We start from the raw sequence: 15146 nt of genomic DNA on the forward strand, positions 1-15146 counted from the left end.
CACACACACACACACACACACACACACACACAGAAAGACAGAGCCAGGAGTTGCAGCAAGGAAAGAGAAGGTGTATACACAGCACATACCAGCTCAGCTGCCACTATACACAGCTGAGCCAGATCTGGACCTTCGTTAGATGATTGAATATTCTGTTTCGAGACATGACATTTCACCAGAATCACCCAGGGCTTGACCCCATACTCCTCTTAGTGATTAGGAAAGAAAGATAGTCTCCATGTGATGCATGTTTGTTGAGCTCTTCGTGAATATTGAGCAAACTTTCACTAGGAAGTCTAGTTAAGGGAAATCAATTAACAGCCTTACTGCCATTGTCCTTACGTACATTGTGACGCACCTACGAACTAAAAGTATGTGCACACGCACTCAGAGAAAGGTTTGAATGCCTGAACACTCCTCCTGTTCTCAACCCATCTCGGTCCGAGCTAAAAAAGGAAACATGGCTCGCTACTGCGCTGGTGTGTTTAGAACTAGTTTTGACAAATCCCCTCTTCTTCTCTCATATGATCGATTTGTCATTAGAGAGCTTCGTCTGGTTTCAATCCAGGTTGGCATGTGGAACAAATGGCATTAAATCAAAGTGGACTGAAGCCTATTCGAAACAGTACTGGGTTTACAATACTATCTACTTTCTTCTGCTCGCAAATGTGATGTATCTAGGTGAGCTGTATGTAGCCTAAACATAACAGGCTCTGACTATAGTTGTAGGACATGGTTAGAGCTAACATAAAGAGCTAGGACATAGTTAGGTACAGTGGCATGGTTCGCTTCAAACTCAAAGTACATGGCTATGATACGGTAAGACCTGAAGTAAAGAGATAGGACATGGTTAGCATTTGCAGTAACATAGCTGAGACATGACGACGTTATAGAAGCATCCAGCCTAGTGTCTGTACCCATGGCTCCAGGGCTGCAGCCTGTGTCCTAGCTCTGTCACGCAGGGTCACATGGGAGTAGGACAGGGTCAACCTATCCTGCCCGCCTGGGACTCTATCCCCTCAGGCCAAGCCATGGCCAGAATACCATACACACACAAGCGCACGCACACAACTGCACACACATACAAACACTCAATGCAGTCACACACGCACACACTCAACAACCAAAACACATCCACTGAGTAACTTAACTAAATGTGTTTGATCACGTAAAAAAACAAGCTGAGATCAAGCACACCCTATGTAACAATATATTACATTATATACAGTACAAAAACATCTCCACATTTAGAGTCCATTAATCAAATGCCACTATCTCTCATCTAATAATCTCATAAGCACCTCCTATGATTACTTACCAGTAATAAAGTAGATGCAACCTCGAGTTTGGATTGTTACAATGAAGAGAGCAGACAGAGGCTGAGCAGCTCTCGCTAGTCGGTACTTTTTACAATCACTTCCCATGTGTGAAGTGGGTTAAAACTGCGGTGAACACACACACACACACACACGCCACACACACACACCACACACACACAACACACACACACACACACACACACACACACACACACACACACAACACACACAACACACACACACACACACACACACACACAATGAGTGAGCGCTGATTTAAAATTGTGCTCAGCATGTCTTGAAAACAATCTTACCACACTCTCTTACCTCTTTCACTGCAGTGTGGGATGCATACAGTATTGGTAAGCTCTTTCACAGTATGGGATAAAGCTGGCCCTAGAAGCTGATCTGAAGTCAGGGTTGTGTCTCTTCCTTGATATTTGATGGTGAAGATTTGGGGAGGGTACGCTGAAACTAGATCTGTGTCTATGGGAAACTTTTACACTGGAGCCTCTCTCACCTCTCTCACTGACACTCTCAATCTCGGCGTCCTCACAACTGCTGTACTCTGGCGTGGTACCTCCCTCTTCCTCTGAGCTGCTGACTGATGTCTGTCTCTTCCCGGCACCGCCACGTTTTGACTTGTAGGGTCGTGGTGGTGGCGGCCGCAGAGACTCTGACTGGTCCGAGCTGAGTGAATCGTTTCGCAGCATGCTCTCAGCCTTTTCCCGTTTGGACCGGCGCAGAAGGGGGCCGGGTTCGGGGACGGGGGCTGACCCAGGGGGTTCCCTGAGTTCTGAGGTCTGGAGATGTGGAGGGCCAAGGTCCTGTGGCCTCCCAATACCCCCAACCACCGTCCTCTGGCCCAGCATAGACTCGGGCTGGCCCCCAACACTCCCAACACCCTCAAACCCAATCTTAACCCCCCTGCCTCGCCCCAGGGGCTGTAGAGGGTGCCTGCCCCCCAGTGGCTCCCCTGGCTGGGGCTGGGCTAATTGTCGGGGGGCGTTTGGGTCTATGTGATAGCCCTCTTCTGTCCATCGGGGGACCCCCGCTCCCACAGGGTCGTGTTCCAGAGAGCGGCCCTTACTCAGCCGCCGGCCCTCCCTCCGCTCTCGCTCCCGTTGGTCCCGGTCCACAGAGACCTGGGTGTGGAGTCTGGGATGACCCGGTCGACGCTCACCTCGACCTTTACTGTTCTGATCACCCGGCTTTCTCCTGGTGGGTGAGAGGAAGAGAGACAGAGGGAGAAATGATGAGGTGTATGTCAGTATAGAGTAATGTTTAAGTAGGTTTACAGGTGAACCATTTGTGTGTTTGTGGCTGGGGCTTACGGCGGCTCGCTGCGTGAGCGGAGGTCCATTCCTGGTGCCAGTGCTGGGTCACCGGGGCAGTTGGCATCGTGGGGCCCCAGGGGGACCTGGGAGAGGGAACGGAGCTTCTCGTCACTGGGGTTCAGGCCACACATGGCCGGGTCACTGATGCCTGAGCCTAGACCTGGCTTCCCTGGACCTGAGAACCACTCCCCTGGCTTAGTGAGGATCTCCTGCTGCTTACGGCAGTTATTACACACCCACATAACCTGAAGAAACACAAATACATAGAGTTATTATATGGTTATTATACAGTTATCAACTGAATGAAGAGGTTATAAGAGTTATTACACACACACCACCTGGAGAAAGAGGTTATAACAAGGTTATTACACACACATCACCTGGAGAAAGAGGTTATAACAAGGTTATTACACACACATCACCTGGAGAAAGAGGTTATAACAAGGTTATTACACACAAATCAACTGGAACGAAGAGGTTATAACAAGATTATTACAAACACATCACCTGGGGGAAGAGGTTATAACAAGGTTATTACACACAAATCAACTGGAACGAAGAGGTTATAACAAGATTATTACAAACACATCACCTGGGGGAAGAGGTATAACAAGGTTATTACACACAAATTCAACTGGAACGAAGAGGTTATAACAAGATTATTTTACAAACACACCTGGGGAAGAGGTTATAAACAAGGTTATTACCAAACACAATCACCTGGAACGATGAGGTTATAACAAGGTTATTACACACACATCACCCGGAGAAAATATATACATACTGCGTTTGTTTGCTAAATTCAAGAGAATCTACATAATCTACATACTTAAAGCACAAGTTGCTTTATTATTAGTTGGTTGCCAACCTATTTGGTACATATTGTATTGAATATCACGGGAGAACACAGTATTATTGTGTATTGTGAGTAGCTATTATTATCACAAGCAATTAGATAAGCACTGAGCCAATTTGAACAGTGACAGACTAACTGTGAAATTCAGCATCACAGGAAAACAATGGCTTAGAACAGACAAGGGGGAATCATGCACCCTAAGGAGTATACTGCTGCCAGTATACAGTGTGGACGAGAGGGCTTTTATGATTAAAATAATAATATGGCATAACAATATGGCATCTATTCTATAAAAACAGTTTGGCTTACATTCTTACAGCAAAACCACAGCTCCGACTTTACTGATAGCTACTTTATTGAGGAAAAATGTACCTACTATGATGTGATATGTGATTGTCTCACCAACCTATCTTAGATGAACGCACTAACTGTAAGTCACTCCGGATAAGAGTGTCTGCTAAATGACTAAAAAGTCAAATGTAAAACTATAAATACATCTTCTAAACCTGAAGGTGTAAAGGAACAAACATACAGTGTTGCCTATTTCTGAGCTGAGTGTAGGGAAGAGGGGATGTAGAATGAAAATGAGAGAAGGAAAATAGGGAAAGAGAAATGTAAACAAGGGGAAAGAGGACCACAAGACAGAGAAGGGGAAGATGTGAGGAGGGAGGAGAGCGGAGAGAAGGGAGACCCTTTACTCTGGCCACCAGGGTTATCATTATTCCATAAGCGTCCGCTCGATGGCTCCTTAAAGAGAACTAAAATAAAACACCTTGGCATATTCCACATTTCCCCTCTCTTCTTCCCCTCTCTCTCATTCTCTCCCCCTCTCTACTCCTCCAGATTGCTTTTGATTAAAGCCGAGGAGAAAACAGCCTCACACCAACGCAGCTATATTTATCCTACCATCCGCCCAGTACCATCAGGGAAGAGGAAAGGCAGGCAGGCAGGCGGCGCGCCACACACACACACACACCACACACACACACACACACACACACACAACACACACACACACAACACACACAACACACAACACACACACACACACACACACACACAACACACCACACACACACACACACACACACACACACACACACACACACACACACACACACACACAGGAAAAAAGCCAAACAACTCCCCCAATGGAGCAATGCTTTGCAGAAGATATTCACCAGCCCACCGATCCCTGCTGCCAGACCAAAGCAACCGATTCCTGCCAGCACCAAGCACTGATCTCCCGCCCTGCCTGCTGCTGCTGCTCCATAGTGCCAGAACACACACACACACACATATACACACTCCCTGACGAGGCAGCTCTCCAACAGAACGCACTCTCCATGAACGCACAGTCGCATATGCCTCCCGCCATCGCCATTGCTGCCGTCCTAGTTTATCACACGACAGCCAGCTTTGCTAGTCAGCTATAGCGGCACTGATCATTCCCAGTTGAATGTCTGTGGGTGACTTTCTGAAGTCACCTGTGTATAGTGCTTAGTATCGTCTATAGTACATGATTAGAATGCTATAAGCATTCATAACAGTTCATGACTACTTAGAAGAGCTTAAATGTGTAAGTGCCTTTGTGTTCTCCTCTTGCTCTCTCTCTCGCTCTCTCATTTCAATTCAAAGGCTCTAGTGGCATGGTAAACATGTTTACKTTGCCAAAGCAAGTGAATTAGATAATAAACAAAAGTGAAATAAACAATACAGAATGAACAGTAAACATCACACTCACAAACATTCCAAAGGAATAGAGACATTTCAAATGACAAAAGGCTATATACAGTGTTGTAACAATGTGCAAATAGTTAATAGTACAAAAGAGGAAATAAAAAAACATAAATATGGGTTGTATTTACAATGGTGTTTTTTCTTCACTGGTTGCCCTTTTCTTGTGGCAACAGGTCATACACCCTTCTGCTGTGATGGCACACTGTGGTATTTCACCCAATAGATATGAGAGTTTATTACAATTGGATTTGTGGGTCTGTGTAATCTGAGGGAAATATTTGTCTCTAATATGGTCATACATTTGGCAGGAGGTTAGGAAGTGCAGCTCAGTTTCCACATTTTTGTGGGCAGTGTGCACATAGACCTGGCTCTCAAGAGAAGACAGGCTATCTACGGCGGCCTCTCTCAATAGCAAGGCTATGCTCTCTTACTTTCCATCTCTCTCTCTTACTTTCCATCTCTCCCTCTTGTTTTCCATCTTCTGTCAGTGTAAACAACCACTCCAATACCAAACAACGTGTTCCATTTCAAAACCCCAGTCAGACACAGCATGTGACACATAACATCTGACACCGAACACAGTTTTACTACTACAGACTAACACACACACGCACGACACATCACAGCACACAACACTACACACCACACACACACACCACACACACACACACACACACACACAACACACCACACACCACACACACACACACACACACAACCACAACACACACCACACACACACACAACACTAATCTAACAAGTCAGACTCACAATGAACCCTTGCAGTACAGGATTAGAGATGCATTTGTGTGTGTGTGTGTGTGTGTGTGTGTGTGTGTGTGTGTGTGTGTGTGTGTGTGTGTGTGTGTGTGGTGTGTGGTGTGGTGTGTGTGTGTGTGTGTGTGGTGTGTGTTGTGTGTGTGTGTGAGTGAGTGAGTGAGTGAGTGAGTGAGTGAGTGAGTGAGTGAGTGAGTGAGTGAGTGAGTGAGTGAGTGAGTGAGTGAGTGAGTGAGTGAGTGAGTGAGTGAAGTGAGTGAGTGAGTGAGTTGAGTGAGTGAGTGAGAGAAGAGAGAGAGAGAGAGAGAGAGAGAGAGAGAGAGAGAGAGAGAGAGAGAGAGAGAGAGAGAGAGAAATACCACAGTGAGTTGGTGAAATACACAGTGAGTTGGGTAAATACCACAGTGTGTGCATCACAGCAGCAATATTTGTGACCTGTTGCCACAATAAAAGGGCAACCATTGAAGTACAAACAAACACCATTGTAAATACAACCCATATTTATGTTTATTTATTTCCCTTTTGTACTTTTATTTCTTTGGAACTTTTGTGAGTGTAATGTTGACTGTTAATTTGTTTAGTTTATTCACTTTTGTTTATTATTCGACTTCACTTTCTTTGGCAATGTTAACATATGTTTCCAATGCCAATAAAGCCCTTAAATTGAAATTGAATTGAAATTGAGAGAGAGAGAGAGACAAAAGTACAGAGTCACAATACAAAACCCTAAACATCTAAATCTTAACAATCGTTTGGCCAACATTGAACATGCTCATGCACTATTTTTCCTCACACAGTGCAGAAGCAATCATCAAGGTCCAGATGACAACTTCTGACACCATTACAAATGAACAACATTTGAGAGGCAGTGCAGGACTCTAGGAACTTCTGTTTTCCCATGGGAGCCACGATAATCCCAGGAGTAATCCTGGTATTAGATTCACCCTCTGATAGGAGGCTGCCAGTCGGCTGGATGGATGTCACAGTCGGATAGATTGCAGGCAAACACAAAGCCTTTTCACACACTCTCATTCCTAACAGCAACACGTCACTGACCAGAAGAAACCCTCAGAGACAGAGAGATTGAGACCAAGAGAGAGAGAGAGAGAGGGGAAGCAGAATGTAATATGACCAGAAGAAACTCCCAAGAGAGAGAGGGAGAGAAGAAGAGAGAGAGGGATTGCTTCACCACAGATCACGTTTATTTTTTCGTGAGCATTACATATTTCATACATTATTCAGTGGATGTGTTTTGGTTGTTCACTGCGTTGGCTGTTGGTGTGGACTGCAATTGTGTGTGTGTGATGTGTGTGTGTGTGTGTGTGTTTGTGTGTGTGTGTGTGTGGGGTGTGTGTGTGTGTGTGTGTGTGTGTGTGTGTGTGTGTGTGTGTGTGAAATAACAATGAATAGTGCTGAAATCTTTCAGCTGCTATTGTATCGCTGCTGGTTCCTGGAGAGACTAACCCGCTGTGTAACCATAGTTACCACATGTTATAACATTCCACTGTGGGAATCCCCGTTCTCTGTTTTCAGGTATGTGTCAACTAAAGGTCTCTGTAGTGGAACAGCAGAGTAGTGTTCTATGAAAGAGATTGCTCATTGAAAAACAGCGCCACCAACTGATGGACTCTGAAAATGAAGGTGCCGGTTTAGATAAGGGACAATCACTCCCTTATCACTGAGTACCCGGTTAGAGGCACAATGACGATCAGGACACGGACTCAAGTTAAACCCTTTTATTGCCTCAGACACACACAGCTTCATGGTGTAGTTGAATGAATGGTTTATCATCATCGACGCGTTCACATCACACCAGGGAGGTTCAGAGTTTTAGAATCCTTTGGCAGAAAAGAGCCGATGGAAATGTCCAGTTGCCGTAGAATAGCCTACTCCTTTCACTGGAAAAATMAAACTGACTTCTGACCCCGGGATGGGGTGGCTGATATCAGTTATGGCCTAAAGTTCCTATTGGCTCAAGGCCAAGGTGGGCAAGGTCAAGGGGGATGATTGGTAGGTCAAGGATCCCATGAGAGGTCAGAGGTGTGACCTGTAAACAGACACTTCCCACCTCCAAGGTAGAGTATCCTTCCCACTGCAGCAGACTTAAATCGAAGCAACTCTAGTGCAGGGGAAGAGGGTTCTTTAACACTTATAGTTACATGCATAGCTACCACATCCAGATACAAGCAGAAATGGAAGAACCAAATTAACCTGTGTTGTCTTTATTGTTCGGCATTTGCGATGGTAAAGGTTTCGCATGATCATGTGATGTCAACATGTGGGTTTTTTCCTAGAATAATGATCCTTCAAAAAATCCAAGATTAGTGAAAGATGATTTCCAAGAGCGACGATAGAAACTTAAAGCCAAATACTGACTGGATTCCTAAAGGGGAGAGTAGGAAAAGAAAAGTACAACCTCTGGATGACTGGATTCATAGGGGTTGTGACGAAGGTCAAAGACAAATGGCTGACTGGTAAATGACTGGTTTCCCCCTAGAGGGGTGTCTCAGACCCCCGAGGGGGCGGGGTATCAGTGACTAACTCGTTATCACACAAATGATCAGCTACAACATTTGGCTGCATCATAATTAACATCCAATCAAGGAGTGATCACTCTGACATCAGAGCCTCTGGGTGGGGCTGTGGGGAACGGGGATGAAGGTTTTTGTTCTAGCCCAGCACTAACACACCTGATTAATCAACTACTCGCCAAGCCCTCAYATAGTTGAATCAGAAATGTGCACGCCCTGGATTGAGAAACCCTGCTCTAGCCTTCCCAGCAGGCCCCTGCACCATCTATATGATGCACTGTGCTATAATGTAACGGGCTATGATCTTGTCTCCATTGACTAGTGCAAAGAGGACAGGCAAAAGGACCATGAGTAGTGAGTCACTGCTGTCAGTGTCTCCTCACAGGTGAAATGGATGATGTATTGAGGCGGCAACATCAATGCACTACCCATAATTCAGCAGGCTATAAATCTTAGGTCAGGATGAAAGAGTGTCCCGCAAAGAAGATTAGTGTCCATTGGGGTTAATGAGAATGTATATCATCACACCCAGACACCCTCCTCAGTCACACACACACACGTGCACACACGCATGCAAGCACACGCAAACACACGCGGAAAAACGTAATGTTACTCACCAAGACACATGCCCACATACACACAGAACATACACACACTGTCACAGTAAACGAAGACCCCAGTTATATCACACGCAGACCCATCCACATAGAAACACAAACACATACACACAGTCAATAGTGTAAATAATTTACTTTGAGTCCTCAATAGATCTATGAATGTGAGTGTGTGTAATATATAATACATGTAAATATATAATATATGGGACAGGTCTTGACTCACTCACACTGGGAGTGTGTTTATGTTTCATTGTGCCCTCACACACACACACTATCTCTACAGTGCCCCTTTACTACTGTAATGCATTGGAGGAGAGTAAGTCTACTGTACTTCTACCTTTCTCCACTAGATGTCTCTGTGCTGCACTTGGGGAGGGGGAGGGGCACAACATTGTCCTTAGATAAGTGTGTAGGGGCCCCCTCCTCAGTGGGCTGGTTCTAGTTTTTTGTGTCCTTCAAGAAAGTATGAGTAGGCTTTCTCAACCAATCTGTTTGTTTAATTGATCAAATTTGGGTTCATTTTAATTGATCCAAAATATACAGGTTCTTTGAGGTTCATTTGATATAACATGTGAAACATAGGCTTCATAAAAGGTGATATGGGTAGGGTAGGTAATGGTATGTGTTGTATCTTATATGTTTGAAAGAAAAGTAGGATACTGAGAGATAGCTCTGTGTCGTGTCCCAGTCAATGAGACATTTCCATGAGTTGAATGAACGGCAGAGCGGAGGGAGGCTAGAGACTGTGATCAATAGTAATCATGAGGTGCTGTTGATTTCAGGGGAGATGACACAACGCTGTGTGTTTCTGTTTCTCAGCCATTACCAAACTGCTGCAGGGAGAGACATTGGGTATACACACACTGAACGCTACCCTAAGAGAGTATCAAACAGGGATATGACTACATTGTCGCTATGATGAAATACTACTACAGTGCCTGAAAAAATGTTAAACAGTCAGTTTTCTAGCCTAATCAACACATTCTAAAAACATAGCCTTGGATGTTACAATATGAAGGAAAGAGAAAGAGAGGGAAAGGGAAGGGGAGAGAGCGCTTTCTGTCTTGGAAGAGGAATCAGACTTCGAAAACAGTATTTCTGTGAGAAACACTTGGCTTCAGCACAAACAGAGATTTTCACCATTAGATCTGCCATTAGTGTAGACAATGAGCACTGCTTATCGTTAGCCATGACACATATGTGACTCATTTCAACTTGGCGTATGCCGTGCYTCACTACTTCAAAGGACAGGCATTTGAATGTAAAAATATATATTTTTATCGAAATTTGTTTTTTTTTGGGCAGAAATGCCTTCTGGAACATTTGATCTTTCAAGTGCATTAAAAACAAACTTGTATGCCATCTGTAAATACTATTTATTTTTATTTTATTACAAGCCCAGTTGGTTTAGCTGGGCGGAAAAAGAGGGAACCTTCCCACTAGCTATGATTGGCTGACATAATGGATGGGCTGGACATGCTGAGAGATGAGTTTGGATTGGTCTGCAATGTAGCATCCTTCTGTCTATAACATGAGCTGCTCAGTATGTGTAGGTAATTTTTTCTAACAATGCTATTTTGAATGACATCATGAAGAACTGCAAAAGTGTTGCTAATGCGCTTCACTTCATGGAGTTTTGAAATCAGTGGAATGTGCCGTGGAAGCAGAGTATGATAGCTAAGGAGATTGAGAAAATTCTGGCGTTTGATTGCAAATATGCGGAGGGAGTCGAAAAGAAAACACACAGAAGGCTGTTGTATAAAACACATGTCTCCGGATTACATCTTCAAACTAAGGGCAACCATGACATCCGTGACAGAGAGGGAGATGCATTCATCCATGTATATGGGTAAGAGAGTCTAGCTAGCTACATATTCAGATATTATATGTTTATAATTTTGTCAGAAAGTCATTTTCATTTTGTTTTCAAGTTAAAGCGTACTGTTGGCTAGCTAGCTAATGTTGTGCTAACATTACGTGTATGATCTGTGTAGTAATATTATTCGTTTCTCAGAGCCATTTGCATTGCTAGTTATAGCCTAATGTTAGCTAGCTAGCTAACATTGAACTTAGTTGGTTAGCTTTAGCTACATGCAGCTTCATGCAGTTTAGTAACGTTATGAGTTGCGATTATGGTTCATTGTTAAGCTAGCTAGCTACATGTCTAAACAAAAGACTCCACAATGCAAGTAACCATTTCCCTGTACCGTTTACACATTCTGTATCCTGTGCATGTGACCAATAAACTTTGATTTAATTTGATATAGTGTGTGTTTACTAGAGACAGTAATGTGAAAAACAACATGACCTGCACCAAAGTCAAATTTAGGATATAACATTAAGCTAACAAGACAGTGTCCAAGTTTTAAAAGATTCCGGTAGAATACTCTGCTTTTATTTTGTCACACTCACAACTGTAAGGTGTTTTCTTTAATTAGCTTGCCATTAACTTGTAAATATGTTTATTTTCCTGTAATAATGAATGCAAATTAGCTAATGTTAAGACATTGTCAGCTATATGATATTGTCATTATTTGAACTGGATAACCAGTTAACTTAATGTTAGCTAGCTAGCTAACAAGCTACAAACTAACCAAAATATTGTTTAGAATGTTGCTTTTAGTTGCCTGGTTTGCTAGATTGACATATACTAAATACATTTTTAAACAGATGGGTTTATTGGTATTAAAATACAACAGTTATGCTATTTTGGACCACCAAGCTGCTGATGTCATGAAGCCTGACATTTTTGTGTTTATACTTTTTCATAACGACAACGACAAGTTTGATGTCAAATGACAATAGAATGTTCATGGTGTCACTGCGATATCTGTCTACAAACATGTCGATAGACGTAGTATAAAACAGACTTTAGTCTTGAAATCTTTGGTTGTTTAGTACACAACCATACTCACTCTGTTTAGCACATGGCCTCACGTGTGAATCCTTAAAGAGATGGGTGGGGCTAAGGCTTAAGAGGGTGTGAACGACGCTGAAATGGTGTAGACAAAGAAGAGCTCTCCATTAGGTACCAAAAATTCAAGGGACATTTTCTCAAAAGTGGGATATACAAGTTCATAAACTTTCAAAGCAGAATTACTTTCCCATTGTTCCTCAACTGTAGTGTTGATATACCATTTTCTAGCTCTGAGTCTCTACTTTTATCCAATGTAAAAAACACAATTTCAATTTTTGCTACATAAGACCGAATCGAGCCTGGTCCGTCACATATGGGTTATGCAAGCTACAGTTTAAACAGTGGCCACATACTATAGGCCATACTTAAGGGATTAAGCAACGTGCATGCCCCGCCCACCTGAGGATCTGCCTTTTTCAGCCATCTATTTCCTGTGTTTGAGGGGTGCAACATCCACTTGTCACTTAAATCTCGCTGGATTGACTGCTTTCATTTTACTTCCGTGACTCTTTCATCTTACTTGTGCCTGACATTTTTTTCCTTTAGCGCTACGACTACGGAAACGTTTGTAATGACCTGTCAAACACAACCCGGTAATGGCAGAAATTGGCTCTATGGAATACATTGTTGTACCACTGAATCGAAAATAATGCTTTGTCAGGGATTTAATGCACCTTCTCAACATTTACATCACAAGAAAGAGAAGAAGGGTAACTTTATTTTGACGGCTGTTCATTTTTCGTGGAATTGAAAAAAAGTAATAATTTAATACAGTTAAAATGTTTGCAAATTAGATGCGCTGAAATGAAAGCAACTTCCAAAAATGGACACTCGGATTACAGTGATATTATCACTGATCTTGCAAACAATGTAAAGTATGTTTAGATGTTATCTAGAGCTAAGTGTGTTAACCTTTAATCCGATGGCATCCTGCTATTGACACGCTTGTTGAATTATGCAAGAGAACGTGACATTAACAGTAAATAATGATGCAGTCTAGACAGCGCAGGTGAGTGCAGGTAGGGTAGACAGAGCAAGTGTTTGGTGGTTGCAGCCTTGTCCCACAGCTTTATGTTAATTTATTCATATATGCTAACACAGTTGGCACATTTATGCAAAATTGCCATGTGTCATTTTACACAAAAAAATGTAAACACCTGATACTATATCAAAATGCATATACGAGTGCATTCAACAGTAGTAGTTATTATAATTATTTTTTAAAACCTTTTAACAATTTTGATGACCGTTGCTAAGGGGATACGTAGTCTCAACACAGGGGATTTCTCTTTTTGGGTCTTCAAACAGATACAGAGGGCAGCATAGGTTGTTGGAAGCCCAGAGCACCACTGAGCCAAGTACCAACAAAGTGTTAGTTTGGCAGCGCCACTGAGGGAATGGGCCAAGGGCATGTAAGGTTTTAAACTCAACCTAAAAGTGTGAGTGCTGTAAGGTGTAAAAGGCATGCCTGGAGTAATACCTAATGGTGCAAGTGGTGTACTGTATGTTACTAGTGGTCTAGTGAGAGTTAGTAGAGTACTATTGGTTGACACTGGAAGTGGTTCTACCTTCTTGCTGGCTACATATCTTAATGGGATAGTGCGAGATTTTGGCAAGTAAGCCCTTTTTCTACTTACCAAGAGGCAGACGAACACATGGATACCATTTTATGTCTCTGCATGCAGTTTGAAGGAAGTTCAAGGTTGTTTCGGCGAGCTGTTTCTTACTAGCGTTAGCACAATGACTGGAAGTCTATAGGTACAGCTAGTTTGCGCTAGTTGACACAGGAGTGAAAATTCATTCCTGTCCCGTCTTGTCCTGTCAATTACTTTCCTGTACAATCCTGATCCCGCTACAGTTCTATAACCCCAGAACTTTCCTTTACCTTTCCAATAAAAATCACTCCCGTCCTGTCCTGCGCTCATTTTTGCGCGCAGAAATATGTAGGTTATTGTGTTTGTTTAGGAAGTAAGCCGATTGAAAATGACTTCAGTTATGCAATATGCGACTGTGATATGTGGTTGTCTTACCTATCTTAGTTAAATGCACTGACTGTAAGACTAAGTCGATCTGGATAAAAGAGCGCATTCTAAATGACCTAAATATAGATTGATTAAGCTGGAGGATGAGGACTGAGACCCCAGTCGGATGGTCTGCTCAGCATCCGCCTACAGCTGAGCACTGCGCACATAAACTCAGCAAAAAAAGAAATGTCCCATTTTTAGGACCCTGTCTTTCAAAGATAATTCGTAAAATCAAAATAACTTCACAGATCTTCATTGTAAAAGGTTTAAACACTGTTTCCCATGCTTGTTCAATGAACCATAAACAATTATTGAACATGCACCTGTGGAACGGTCGTTAAGGCACTAACAGCCAAGGTCACAGTTAAGAAAACTTAGGACACTAAAGAGGCCTTTCTACTGACTCTGAAAAACACCAAAAGAAAGATGCCCAGGGTCCCTGCCCATCTGCGTGAACCTGCCTTAGGCATGCTGCAAGGAGGCATGAGGACTGCAGATGTGGCCAGGGCAATAAATTGGCATGTCTGTACTGTGAGACGCCTAGGACAGCGCTACAGGGAGGCAGGATGAACAGCTGATTGTCCTTGCAGTGGCAGACCACGTGTAACAACACCTGCACAGGATCGGTACATTCAAACATCACACCTGCGGGACAGGTACAGGATGGCATCAACAACTGCCCGAGTTACACCAGGAACGCACAATCCCTCCATCAGTGCTCAGCCTGTCCGCAATAGGCTGAGAGAGGCTGGACTGAGGGCTTGTAGGCCTGTTGTAAGGCAGGTTCTCACCAGACATCACCGGCAACAACGCCTATGGGCACAAACCCACCGTTGCTAGACCAGACAGGACTGGTAAAAAGTGCTCTTCACTGACAAGTCGCGGTTTTGTCTCACCAGGGGTGATTGTCGGATTCGCGTTTATCGTCGAAGGAATGAGCATTACACCGAGGCCTGTACTCTGGAGTGGGATCGATTTGGAGGTGGAGGGTCCGTCATGGTCTGGGGCGGTGTGACACAGCATCATCG

At 43.4% G+C, this 15146-nt stretch overlaps 1 pseudogene; it reads right to left on the bottom strand.

Annotated features, from left to right (window-relative positions):
* The window catches only part of LOC111977922 (regulating synaptic membrane exocytosis protein 1-like), an 82777-nt pseudogene that overhangs the window by 30647 nt on the left and 36984 nt on the right, over positions 1-15146 (bottom strand).

This window comes from Salvelinus sp. IW2-2015, linkage group LG18 (assembly GCF_002910315.2).
Source record: "Salvelinus sp. IW2-2015 linkage group LG18, ASM291031v2, whole genome shotgun sequence".
Taxonomy (NCBI): Eukaryota; Metazoa; Chordata; class Actinopteri; order Salmoniformes; family Salmonidae; genus Salvelinus; species Salvelinus sp. IW2-2015.